At 48.0% G+C, this 13,414-nt stretch overlaps 1 protein-coding gene across 1 annotated transcript in view; it reads left to right on the top strand.

Annotated features, from left to right (window-relative positions):
• Positions 1-2,364: 2,364 nt before the first annotated feature.
• The window catches only part of RELT (RELT TNF receptor), an 89,614-nt gene continuing 78,564 nt past the window's right edge, over positions 2,365-13,414 (top strand). The window contains exon 1 of the mRNA XM_053385400.1: positions 2,365-2,857. The gene's annotated coding sequence lies outside the window, so the exon portion shown is untranslated. The remainder of the gene's footprint in view (positions 2,858-13,414) is intronic.

The following is a 13,414-nucleotide window of genomic DNA, read 5'->3' as shown; positions in this document are numbered from 1 at the left end:
GGGGGTGTTTGTGCTGCCAACTCTTTGTTTTGCTGTTTGTTTACATGTTGCTCTTTTTTTAAAAAAAACAACACACACACCATGTTTTTTGTTGTGTAGAACAGAGGTTAGATAATAGCTGGGTGGTAAAACATGTTTGCCAGCTGTGGAAAAGGGGTTGTTTAGGAGCCCAAGACCCATCAGGCGAGCCCAACATTTAGGATACTGTCTTGGCACTCCCAATGTCTCTGTCTGTGCAAAGTGAGGGGGAAAAGACCTTTTCTCTCTTAAGATTTTGTACAGCAGAAAGCTAAGGATAACAGGTGTTGGTGGCTAGAAGCTTGAGCATTGATGGCTGGTGGCTGCTAGCTATTGTGCACACCTCTGCTACTTTGTTACAAAACTGCTGAAGAGAAGCAGTTTGAAATATAGCCAGTGAAGGAGTCAGAAGATGGGAGGGCTTTTAGGAAGGAGCCTGAAATTGGATTATGGGGCATGCTTTTCCACAGACTAACACAGTTGGGGACGACGACAACTTGAAACCAATATTGTGAGAACATCATAAGACTCCGCTAAGCCTCGCCTCACGAGGAAGCTGACCCACTCTCGGATACAAGAAATTTTATTCAACGTGCGAAAGAGCAAAGTCCTTTTCCAGCTTTTCTTGCAGATACACTGATACCTCGGGTTACAGATGCTTCAGGTTACAGACACTTCAGGTTACAGACTCCGCTAACTCAGAAATAGTACCTTGGGTTAAGGACTTTGCTTCAGGATGAGAACAGAAATCGGGCTCCGGCAGCGGGAGGCTCCATTAGCTAAAGTGGTACCTCAGGTTAAGAACAGTTTCAGGTTAAGAACGGACCTCCGGACCGAATTAAGTACGTAACCCGAGGTACCACTGTATAGGTAAAGGTAAAGGGACCCCTGACCATTAGGTCCAGTTGTGGCCGACTCTGGGGTTGCAGCGCTCATCTCACTTTATTGGCCGAGGGAGCCAGCATACAGCTTCCGGGTCATGTGGCCAGCATGACTAAGCCGCTTCTGGCGAACCAGAGCAGCGCACGGAAACGCCATTTACCTTCCCGCCGGAGCGGTACCTATTTATCTACTTGCATTTTGATGTGCTTTCGAACTGCTAGGTTTGCAGGAGCAGGGACCGAGCAATGGGAGCTCACCCCATTGCGGGGATTCAAACCGCCGACCTTCCGATCGGCAAGCCCTAGGCTCAGTGGTTTAGACCACAGCGCCACCCGCGTCCCTACTGTATAGATATATCACAATAAAAGTGGCGTCCACAAGGATCATATCGCCAGCCCTTTTGAAACAATGGTGGATTTTGCATTCTTCTTTGATGCCATGAACTGGCTTTGAATAATCCCGTGAGCTGGCCAAAGCCAACATAATCAACCCCACAGGCCTGTTGTAAGGCAGAAAAAAACACTCCGCACATGTTGTCCCAAGAAACTTGGGGGAAGGAAGACGGATCAGATGAAAGATGGTTAAGACATTTAAGAACAGTGTGGAAGTGAGAATTTTAGCAGTTGCATCTTTTGCTAACGAGTTCCCTGCATAAGAGGTTTCCGCTGTAGCCAACACCCTCTTCTGCCCGGCTCTTAATATGCAATCCTGCCCTTAGGGTTGCCAACTGACTGTAAAAAACACATACCATCCTGACCTGTTTCCATGCCTGCAATCACAGCTCACTTTACAGAACTCCTCGTGTGTAGTTCCCCCACAGTATACAGCTAAACATGAATCATTTCCTAGATGTCAGTAAAGCGAACTGCGGCAGATTGCCCAGGAGCAAGGGTGTGTTGAAGAGATGGCAACATCCTAGTGATTCTTCCGCCCGCCCTAGAGGAAGAAAACATGATTACATACATGGCTGGCCTGAATGAATTAAGGGTTCAAATCTGCACTCAGCCACCCCCTGGGTGACTTTGGGCCAGTCACAGTCTCTCAGCCTCACCTACTTTGCAAGGGTGTTGGGAGGAGAAAATGAAGTGGGTATTTAAATGTAGTAGTAGTCAATGCTTTTTTTTCCTAAAAAAAAAAATGTTTAGGGGTACTATCATTTTCCTACTCATATTGAAATACTGCCCCTCACTGAGGCCAAACTTAGATTCCCGAAATGTTTAGGGGTATGCGTACCCCTGCGTACTCCCAGAAAAAAGTACTGGTAGTAGTAGTAGTAGTAGTAGTAATAATAATAATAATAATAATTTTTTATTTATACCCCACCCTCCCTGGCCAGAGCCGGGCTCAGGGCAGCTAACACCAGTAAAATTACGACAAAAACATAATAGGGGAGGGGAAAAGCCAGCAATTTAAAATACAGGTTAAAAATACAATTTAAAATGCAGCCTCATTTTAATAATAGCCCATAGTACTACAACTACAACAACAACCACAAGAATAAAGTGGAACATTTCCAAGAAAAGGCTAGGCCAAACAAAAATCAGATGTGCTGGTTCTTGCACACGCTTACTCTCGAGTAAGCAGGCGCAGCCCATGCTTCCAGTTCAACAAAAACCCTGAACGCTGCACCCTCAACTCTTCGCCACGAGGCGGCGCCGCGGAGCCAATAGGAGGCTCGGGGAGGCGTGGGCGTGGTCCGGCCCAGCGGAGGCCGCCCTCCCTTTGTGACGTAGGGGGTGGGCGGGCCCCGTCCCATTGTGACGGCTCCGCGAGGGGGGCGTGGCCCCCGCCTCGACCTGCTCACTTTCCCAGCCGGCTGACTGAGCCGCTCATTCATTCATAAAGAAGAGGCGGCGGCGGGAGAGGCTGACAGCGCCGCGCTCGGCTCCCTTTCTCCGGTTTTCCCCTGAACGCTTGGCAGCCGCTTCTTCCGGACGGACCGGCCTTTCCTCCCCAGGTAAGGAGCCGCTTCTCCCCACCTGCCATTGCTGGATTCCTGCGGGCTGGAAGGCAGGACTTTGGGGGTGGTGGCCCCTTTATTTAGGGGGCTGGGGGGTCTCGCCCCTCTTCAGCTGGGAGAAGGCGCCCCTTGCCCCCCGTTTGCGCCCCGGGTCGCTTCTTAGAACCCGGGGCTGAGGTGCTTCAGCGAGCAGAGCGCCTGCCCTTGTCTTGTCCAAGGTTCCGAATTCGAATCCTGCGCAGCTCAGGCTGGCATTGTCCGCCGCTGCGGAGGGAAGGTGCCGGCGGTCAGCGTGAGATGGGCAGCGTACAAAACGCCTCCTGTGCGCTTAGGCCGGAGCCCGGTTGTGGCGGGTTCGATCCGCGGCATCTCCCGGTAGGGCTCTTAAACGCTCCGTGCTGCAGAGGTGCTGCCAGTCCGTGTGGGCAGCATTGAGGTGGACGAGCCGCTGGCTCTGACTTGCTCGTCTTCAGTTTCTGTGTTGGTCCTCGCGCTCCCCGTTCCCCGGTGTTACTTGCCCTTTGTTCGTGAGCGGCACATCTGCAACGCTTTTCTGCGCTTGAAATGTTGCTTAAAAATATATATATATTCATTGTTTACGACTTTGCTGTGGTGCCCTTGCTGGTCCTTGCTACAGCCTTTCAGCGCCGCCCCAGCTGTCCCCATCTCCTCGGGAAATTCAGCGAGGTTTACTTTCAGGTAAATGGGATTTTAGGAGGGGCAGCGTGGATCCGGCCAAGGTTAGTCCAGCGCAGGAGTCTGTCCTGGAGAGGAACCAGCCAGGTGCTTCTATAATAATAATAATAATAAATTTATTATTTATATCCCGGCCATATGGCTGGGCTTCCCCGGCCACTCTGGGCGGCTTCCCAAAAAAATATTAAAATACATCAAACATTAAAAGCTTCCCGAAACAGGTCTGGGATGCGTCTGGGATGCTTTTGCAAGCGAGGGGGGAGTGAAGGCAAGGCTCACCCACCCTCCCCATTTCTCCCGGACACCAGGGTCCTCAGGGATATACTTCACCTGTACATGGAGGTTTTGCCTGGTGGTGGTGACTTAAGGAGCCATGGATGTCCTATCCGAGACACCAGTCCGTGTTTCCACATCTTACTCCCCCGAAACTCGCCGTTTCTGGGTAGCCTTTGGGCACGGCGACCCCTCCACCCGCCTGTTGCCAAGCTGGCTGAGTGGGGATGGAGCCCATGTTTCCCAGGTCCTGGCACAACGCTCTAACCACTACCCCCCACTGCCTCGTCCTTTTGAGTAAGGGGGCTTGGGATTGTGCGGTTCGTGTGCATTCCAACAAAAGTGTGCAAGTCACTCCAGAATAGGTAGCAGTTCAGTTCACATTTAATGCCATAATAATAATAATAATAATAATAATAATAATAATAATAATAATAATTTATTTATACCCCGCCCATCTGGCTGGGCTTCCCCAGCCACTCTGGGCGGCTTCCAACAAAATATTAAAATACCGTAATACATCAAACATTGAAAGCTTCCCTAAACAGGGCTGCCTTCAGATGTCTTCTAAAAGTCTGGTAGTTGTTCTCTTTGACATCTGGTAGGAGGGCGTTCCACAGGGCGGGGGCCACTACCAAGAAGGCCCTCTGCCTGGTTCCCTGTAACTTGGCTTCTCGCAGGGAGGGAACCGCCAGAAGGCCCTCGGAGCTGGACCTCAGTGTCCGGGCAGAATGATGGGGGTGGAGACGCTCCATCAGGTCTACTGGGCCTTTGAGGCCGTTTAGGGCTTTAAAGGTCAGCACCAACACTTTGAATTTGCCAGGATATGGTTTGGTGTTTCATGGCTGAGCGTAGGATTTGTGCTCCCATCTCTTCCTCCTCCTCGCTCCTGTGTTTCCTCTTAAGCAGCTGCTTTCTGGTTTCTTGCAAACCATAGTGTGCTGTTTCATCTGAGCTAAGTACATACCTGGCTAAGTTCAGGGTGCTGGTACTGGCGAACAAAACTCTCACCCCTTATACACACAGCTGAAGAAGAGTTTGGATTTGATATCCCGCTTTATCACTACCCTAAGGAGTCTCAAAGCGGCTAACATTCTCCTTTCCCTTCCTCCCCCACAACAAACACTCTGTGAGGTGAGTGGGGCTGAGAGACTTCAGAGAAGTGTGACTGGCCCAAGGGCACCCAGCAGCTGCATGTGGAGGAGCGGGGAATCGAACCCGGTTCACCAGATTACGAGTCCCCTGCTCTTAACCACTACACCACACTGATCACTGCGCTACATCTTCAAACATCTTAAGGGCTGCCGCATGGAAGAGGGAACAAGCTTGTTTTCTCCTGCTCCGGTGGGTAAGATTCGAACCCACGGCTTCAAGTGACAAGAAAGGAGAATCTGACTAAACACCAGAACTTTCTGACATTAAGAGCTGTTGGATAGTGGAACAGACGTCCACGAGCAGTTGTGGACTCTCCCTTCCTTCCTCGGAGGTTTTTAAGCAAAGGTTGGGTGGCCATCAGCCATGGATGCTTTAGCTGAGATTCCTGCACTGCGGCGGGTTGGACTAGATGACCCGCGTGGTCCCTTCCAACTCTGCAGTTCTATCCTTCTAGGTCAGGGCTTCCAGCAGATACCATTTTATCAGGAGCTCCATTCTGCAGTAATGAAGTAATCGGGCCTTTAGTATTGTGGCAACTACCCTTCGGAACTCCCCTCCCCATGAATATTAAACAGGGACCATCTCTCTTATGTTTTTGACCCCAGCTGAAAACTACCTTCTTTCAGCAAGCCCTTCAAAGCAGCGGTCTTCCCCAGTCTGTGTCCATACTGGTTGTGTTTTAAAGATGCTTGATCGCATGTTGTTTGCCACACTGAGATCCTTTACAAGGAATGGCAGGATATCGGTGTCATAAAAAACAACAACTTCCATGCCAGTGAAATCCTGTTTGGCTTTGATTTGTAAAACTAGACTAGGTCCTTGTTTATGATCCTGGTTTGGAGAGTGTGCAAAAAACCATGGCTTATTTGGTTGCCGAAAAAGAAAGAAAAAAGTGAAAAAAGGGTATATGAGTCCACATATTCCCCCCTCCTACTTTATTGAAGTAAATTGGATAAATCAATACAACAGAAACAATAGAAATACCAAAGAAAAACCCCAGCATGGTACATATTTAAGTAGAATTAGATTACTTACGACCATCATTAGTCCGCATCTCATTCCAGTAGCACCAATCCATGGTTTAAAATGGTGACAAATGCTCCCTTTTTAGACAGTTGGACATTCACTTTGATTCCTTTTTTTTTATATAAATTTTTATTAAGTTTTTCTTTTACAAATAATTCATGCAACCATAATTACATATTTACTGTTTTTTGAACTTCCATCGGCACCTCCCTCAATCATCCATTTTTCTTATCTTCCCGCATTTTCTGTATGATATTGCCAATTTAGTATTAACCTTCCATATCTATTTCTTTTTTACAATATACCTTGTATTCTCACAAAGCCTCCTTAAAACCCACTAGCGTTATCTGTTCGTCACATATGGTTTTTAGATAATCCGTAAACTTTCCCCAGTCCTCGATGAATTTGTGATCTTTCTGCATTCACTTTGATTCCTGTCTATGATTTATTTTCCTTTATGCTCTTCTAATCAACCAATTACGCATATAGTTTTAGCTTTTGCCCAAGGCCTCAAGGCTGGGTACTCGGCCATGAAGCAGACTGGGCAAACTCGGGCCAGTTTCATTCTTTTATCCCACGCATAGGCAAACTCAGCCCTCCAGATGTTTTGAGACTACAATCCCCATCTTCCCTGATCACTGGTCCTGTTAGCTAGGGATCATGGGAGTTGTAGTCCCAAAACATCTGGAGAGCCAACTTTGCCTGTGCCTGTTTTAGCCTAACCTGCCTCACGAGGTTGTTGCGAAGGCAAATTGTAGGCCACCTTTATTTTTTAGGAGGAAACTTTAAGCTTAATACAGATAAAAATTCGCAGCTGCTATTTTGGATAATTTGTGTGTGATCCCAATTCACCGAACGGGGGTCTAAACCTAGAATTTCCTTCTGTCTGAGAAGCCAGTGGGCTGTACAAGACAGACCCTTTTGGAAATTAAAAGTGTCTGTAGACGATTTGGCCGAAGCCTTAGGAAGCTTATTAATAGCTGCCTTTAGCGACTGCTCACAAATTTGGAACAAGGGGCTGAGTATGTGCAGAATAATGAGATTATCTATGTATATACTCACGCCCTAATGTTAAATATGGCTGGCATTATTTTTAGGCGCATCAATGAAAAATGCCCGCCGTGAGACTTAATGCCGCTTCATGTTACACAGCGAAGATATTGTCTTGGTGCTTTGCTCTGAAACAGGCATGTTCCCGGCAGACGGTCTGTGCCGGAGGCCAAGCTTCCATTTGTGGGGTTGTGTCTGAATGCCCCTAAATCAGAATATCCCCTAAATATTCGGGTGCCACGACGACACTGAGCCTTGGGTGGCTGGCGCATGCAGCCTGGCGCAGAGAGTTCTGTGAAGGATAGCTCCGCTGGTTAGAGCGCTGTGCTGATAACGCCAAGGTTTCAGGTTCAAGCCCCATATGGCACAACTGCATGGCTGGGGGTCGGACTGAATGATCTTTGGAGGTCCCCTTCCAACGCTACAATTCTATGACTACCATGAAACGCCCTGAAACCTTTTCCACTGGCATGGGATGAATGAATCACATTCGACTACCGTGATTTTCCTCTCTGTTTGGTGATAAACAGGGAATAATTGCGTCTAGAAACTGATGAGTAGTTTTAAGATTATACCCAAACAATTGAGGCAGTGGTGATGATGAGACAGTTTTCATTGCCTGCTTCCTTGGGGTTAAATTTGATTTGATTCATTCTTTTTATTCAAATTTCATTTCATTTCATTTATTGCACTTCTCCCCCAAGGAGGAAAAGCTGGCCCCCATGTTACTTTTATTGTTGTTAGCCGCTCTGAGCCCGGCTTCGGCTGGGGAGGGTGGGATATAAATAAAATATTATTATTATTATTATTATTATTATTATTATTATTATTATTATTTATTATCTCCAAAACAACCTTGCAAAGTAGGCTGGGCTAAGAGGCAGTGACTGGCCCAAGGTCCCCCAATGAGCTTCATAGTGAAGTGGCAATTTGAACCCTGGTCTCCCAGGTCCTAGTCCAACACTCTAACCACTGCACCATACTGCCTCTCTTAAATGATGAGTGGTTTTTTAATTTTTTGGCCCAGTAGGCCACAATTATACTCCCCCATCGCAGTGAGCCGACTCTGACATGTCAGTGGCGCCTGTCCAAGTTCCCTGCCAGGATGGGAGAGGAGATCCAGCACAAAGCGGGTTCGCCAGTTTGATCCTGCCTTCTGCAAGTTTCAGGTGCATCGGATTTTGGATGGGGTTCTTTTTTGTGTGTGCATTGCAAGATGAGACCTTTCAGTTAATAAGGCCCTTCTGTCCTCCGAGGTATTTCACATTTGGTATTGCATGCTTTAAAAAAACAAAACACCATCCTAATTTGTGTTTGAGTAAGCAACAAATAGAATGAATCAGGTGGAGAGGAAATGAGTCTGATTTCAGAAAGAAAACGGCTTTCTGTCAAATGGGGAGATCCGGTGGGAGAGGTTTCGCCCATGGGCTAGCTAGAAGATGTCCCCACATTAAAAACGATGTGTGGCCATCTTGGCTGTAAGTTTCCACACGGTCTTTTCGCTTGGCACGAAGCCATGGAAACGGGACCCTGAGAGCGAGCGACAGACAATTACGCTCCAACCAGGTTTGTTCTGTCTCCCTAGCAGTGTGTACATAAACCCAGTCGCTGTGCATAAAATGTTGCAGCTGTGTGTGAACGGAGACTGATTGGAGGGGAGGCGAAAAGTCACGTTGCACCTGATTCCAGGTGAGCATGAACTCCCTCTTTCTTTTTGTCCTGGATTTTTTTTTTAAGGTATTTGATTTACTGTTCCAGCTTGTTTTTGCTACAGTCTCAAAACACCACAAGGTAAAGAGGCAGTCGTGTTTTTTGCAGGAGAGGTTTTTAAAATCTGGATGTTAACAACTTTGGGGGGCCTTTATTCAGTATCGTAGACCCCAGCCGGTTTTTAAACGGGGGGGGGGAGATTAAATGAGGCAGGGTAGGGTCACTAGCTCACTCGCGTAAAAAGCAACTTTGACCATTTCTGGCGGAGGGGGACAGATGAGCGGTTGGGGAAGGAGCTGTCCACAGTTCACCTGCCTCCTCAAACGCCTATTCAGAGTGAGGGGCTTTGCTGCCCTCACTCTGAGCTGGCTCAGTGACTTCATGTAACCAAATCTGCAGCTTGGAGATGTCAGATTTATGATGTGTTTGCTGATTACGGTGCTCACTTGGGGAAGGAGGGCAGCTGGGGATATTCAGGTTGCCATGGTAGCAGTGGAGGGGGACCAAATAGGCTTCTCTGATTAAAAATGTGAGCACCCTGGCTACTGCTGTTCCCCAGAATTTTGCAAGCGAATACTTAGTGTGTCTTAGTTTTCAGCTGGGCGTGGTTTCCATTGCACAATTGTTGTTGTTGTTTAGTCGTTTAGTCGTGTCCGACTCTTCGTGACCCCCTGGACCAGAGCACGCCAGGCACTCCTGTCTTCCACTGCCTCCCGCAGTTTGGTCAAACTCATGCAGGTAGTTTCGAGAACACTGTCCAACCATCTCGTCCTCTATCGTCCCCTTCTCCTTGTGCCCTCCATCTTTCCCAGCATCAGGGTCTTTTCCAGGGAGTCTTCTCTTCTCATGAGGTGGCCAAAGAACTGGAGCCTCAGCTTCAGGATCTGTCCTTCCGGTGAGCACTCAGGGCTGATTCCCTTAAGAATGGAGAGGTTTGATCTTCTTGCAGTCCATGGGACTCTCAAGAGTCTCCTCCAGCACCAGAATTCAAAAGCATCTATTCTTCTGCGATCAGCCTTCTTTGTGGTCCAGCTCTCACTTCCATACATAACTACTGGGAAAACCAGAGCTTTAACTAGACGGACCTTTGTTGGCCAGGTGATGTCTCTGCTTTTTAAGATGTTTGTCATCATTTTTCTCCCAGGAAGCAGGAATCTTTTAATTTCATGACTGCTGTCACCATCTGCAGTGATCATGGAGCCCAAGAAAGTAAAATCTCTCACTGCCTCCAATTGCACAGTTAGATCAGGTCTATTGCGTGGCCTAGAAGATGACCTTACAGCTCTACAATTCTGGCAATCTGGGGTAACACTGTTCAATTTGCTCTCCCTTCAGTCTTGCAGTCTGGAGTGTGTCAGTCGAGTCAGTCGTGTGTATGTGTGCGCGTGTGCTTGCTTGCTTGCCAAAAGGGATGTTGGTGGGGGAAGCTTCTGTGAAGTGGTTTCGGAAGAAATGCTCAGCCCTGCAAGCTCGTAAATTACAGGCTGTGCAGAAGTCTCTCTATCCGGAATCCTGTTGCTGAAATCCTGGGAGAAAAACCGTGGTCCACTCCTCTTAACAATACAGATCTGAAGCCGTGTAAACTCTGCTCTTGTGTGTGTGCTTAAAACCACACAGACTTTGCAAACCATGCAATGTGGGCCGCAGGCCGCCTTAATGCAGATTCATAGAACCACAGAGCTGGAAGGGACCTTGAGGGTCATCTAGTCCAACCCCCCTGCATTGCAGAAATCCGCAGCTCTCCCATACGGGATTCGAACCTGCAACCTTGGCATTTGATCAGCACCACGCTTTAAGCAACTGAGCTATCCGCTTGGATTCGTAAGAACATAAGAAGACCAATGGCCCATCTCCAGTCTCCTGGTCTCATAGTGGCCATCCAGATGACTGGGAAAATCACAAGCCACATCTCTCGCCTCCTGTGGTTTTCAGGAACTGGGAGCTCGAAGCGTTGCTGCCTCACAACTGTGCAAGTAGAGCAGACCCCTTGTGGGTGGTATCCCTCAATAGCCCTCTCCTCCACGAATTCCCCCAATCCTCTCTGAATTTATTATATATATATATATATATATATAAATTTTTATTAGTTTTTTAACATACCATTTTCAACAGTAATTAAACATACTTTTACATATTATTCCATTTTTTTGACTTCCATCAGTCCTGTCTGAAAATTTTCAAATCCAATCTCTTAGTATGCGTTTCTTATTTTCCCTCTTACATTTCAAACTCATAACCAATATCTCTCTCTCTTTTCCTACTTTGTACACCAACAACAGTGCCGCACAATGGTTAGAGTTTCTGACTAGGACCTGGGAGAGCAGGGTTTGAATCCTCAGCCAGCCACGAAGCTGATAATAATAGACAGAGCTGTTCCGCCAAGCCTTTGGCCAGGGCACAGCCTGACTCCCTCCTTTGGCAATCTTCCAAGAACTCTACCCAATGGTTGCCATCAATTTGATTTGAAGTAATTTTTTAATGAAATGATTTTAAAATGTTGTCTTATTTTATTGTTGTTAGCCGCTCTGAGCCCGGCTTCGGCTGGGGAGGGCGGGATATAAATAAAAATTATTATTATTATTATTAATTATTAATTTATTTATTTATACCCCGCCCATCTGGCTGGGTTTCCCCAGCCACTCTGGGCGGCTTCCAACAAAACACTAAAATACAATAACCTATTAAACATTAAAAGCTTCCCTAAACAGGGCTGCCTTCAGATGTCTTCTAAAAGTTTGGTAGTTATTTTTCTCTTTGACATCTTATGGGAGGGCATTGCACAGGACGGGTGCCACCACCGAGAAGGCCCTCTGCCTGCTTCCCTGTAACTTGGCTTCTCGCAGCGAGGGAACCGCCAGAAGGCCCTCGGCGCTGGACCTCAGTGTCGAGCCAGTTGCCATCTCTTAGCCCAGCCTACCATAGCTGTCAACCTTTCCCTTTTCTTGCGAGGAATCCTATTCGCAATAAGGGAATTTCCCTTTAAAAAAAGGAAAACATTGACAGCTATGGAGCCTACCTCTCAGGGTTGTTGAGGATGGAACGGGGAGGAGGAGAACCATGTGCAGCACCTTGAGTTCCTGGGAAGGAAAGATTTGTATGGGGTGCGGAGAACCCCCTACATGTTGAGCATGTGGGTTCATGCTGCGCATGCATTTCTGGAAAAAAGGCTTACACTTATGAGACAGGATTTGGGAACTGGGGGCCCTCATACAGGTGATGCTCGACTACAACTCCCATTGTTCTACGTGGGGCTGCCCTTGAGACTGACCCAGAAACTCCAGCGGGTGCAGAATGCTGCAGCGAGACTCCTTACGGGGTCCTGGCTGCGGGATCACATTCACCCGGTGCTATACCAGCTGCACTGGCTCCCGGTGGAGTACAGAATCAGGTTTAAGGTGCTGGTTTTAACCTTTAAAGCCCTATACGGCCTAGGACCCTCGTACCTACGGGACCGCCTCTCCTGGTATGTCCCACAGAGGAACTTACGGTCTTCAAACAAAAACACCTTGGAGGTCCCAGGCCACAGAGAAGTTAGGCTGGCCTCAACCAGAGCCAGGGCTTTTTTGGCTGTGGCCCCGATCTGGTGGAACGCTCTGTCACAAGAGACTAGGGCCCTGCGGAACTTGACATCTTTCCGCAGGGCCTGCAAGACAGAGCTGTTCCACCAGGCCTTTGGCCAGGGCACAGCCTGACTCCCTCCTTTGGCAATCTTCACAGAACTCTAGCCCAATGGTTGCCATCAATTTGATTTTAGAATGAAATGATTTTAGAATGTTGTATTATTTTATTGTTGTTAGCTGCCCTGAGCCCGGCTTCGGCTGGGGAGGGCGGGATATAAATAAAATTTATGATAATGATGATGATGATGATGATAGTCCTTGGCCATTGTCCTTAAATCCTGCTTTTCAGCCAAACACCCAGGTAGCCACGCTGCAGGTGGAGTTCTGCACCTTCTGGGGTCAATCGGGCAACCTCAGAACCCCTTCTCAGAACCTCTTTCATCTGTTTTACATAACTTTTATTAAAGATATTCTTAATTTCCAAAGTATTTGCATTCTCCCCCGCTTCAAGATCAGTTGATTCGTGACGCATGACACTATGCACCTCCACCTGCCAGATGGGTGCTGGGTTTTGGGGAGCACAACGGTGGAAGTATTGGACCAAACGGGGGCGGGGGGCGAGGAGGGGAGCATGGACATGCGAGGCATCTTCCCAAGGGCCTTCCATGAAGTCCACGTCCATGAAATTGGTCGTAGACCCCAAATCTATCATCTTCTTTCGCCATCACTCCTAGCCGAGTAAGATTGTCTTCCAGGAACAGGATCCTAACAGTGAGTCCGTAAATGACTGGGGAGGCCAATTCTGGATCCTCACATCCTTCCTTCAGATGCCTTCTAAAAGTCAGAGAGTTGTTTATTTCCTTGACATTTGATGGGAGGGCGTTCCACAGGGCGGGTGCCACCACCGAGAAGGCCCTCTGCCTGCTTCCCTGTAACTTGGCTTCTCGCAATGAGGGAACTGCCAGAAGGCCCTCGGAGCTGGACCTCGGTGTCCGGGCTCAATGATGGGGGTGGAGATGCTCCTTCAGGTCTACTGGGCTGCAGCTGTCTAGGCAAACTAAGGCCCAGGGGCCGGATCTGGCCC

This window comes from Podarcis raffonei, chromosome 4 (genome assembly GCF_027172205.1).
Source record: "Podarcis raffonei isolate rPodRaf1 chromosome 4, rPodRaf1.pri, whole genome shotgun sequence".
NCBI classification, from domain to species: Eukaryota; Metazoa; Chordata; class Lepidosauria; order Squamata; family Lacertidae; genus Podarcis; species Podarcis raffonei.
Note: the sequence above shows the minus strand (reverse complement) of the source record. Positions and strands in the feature narration are given on the sequence as shown.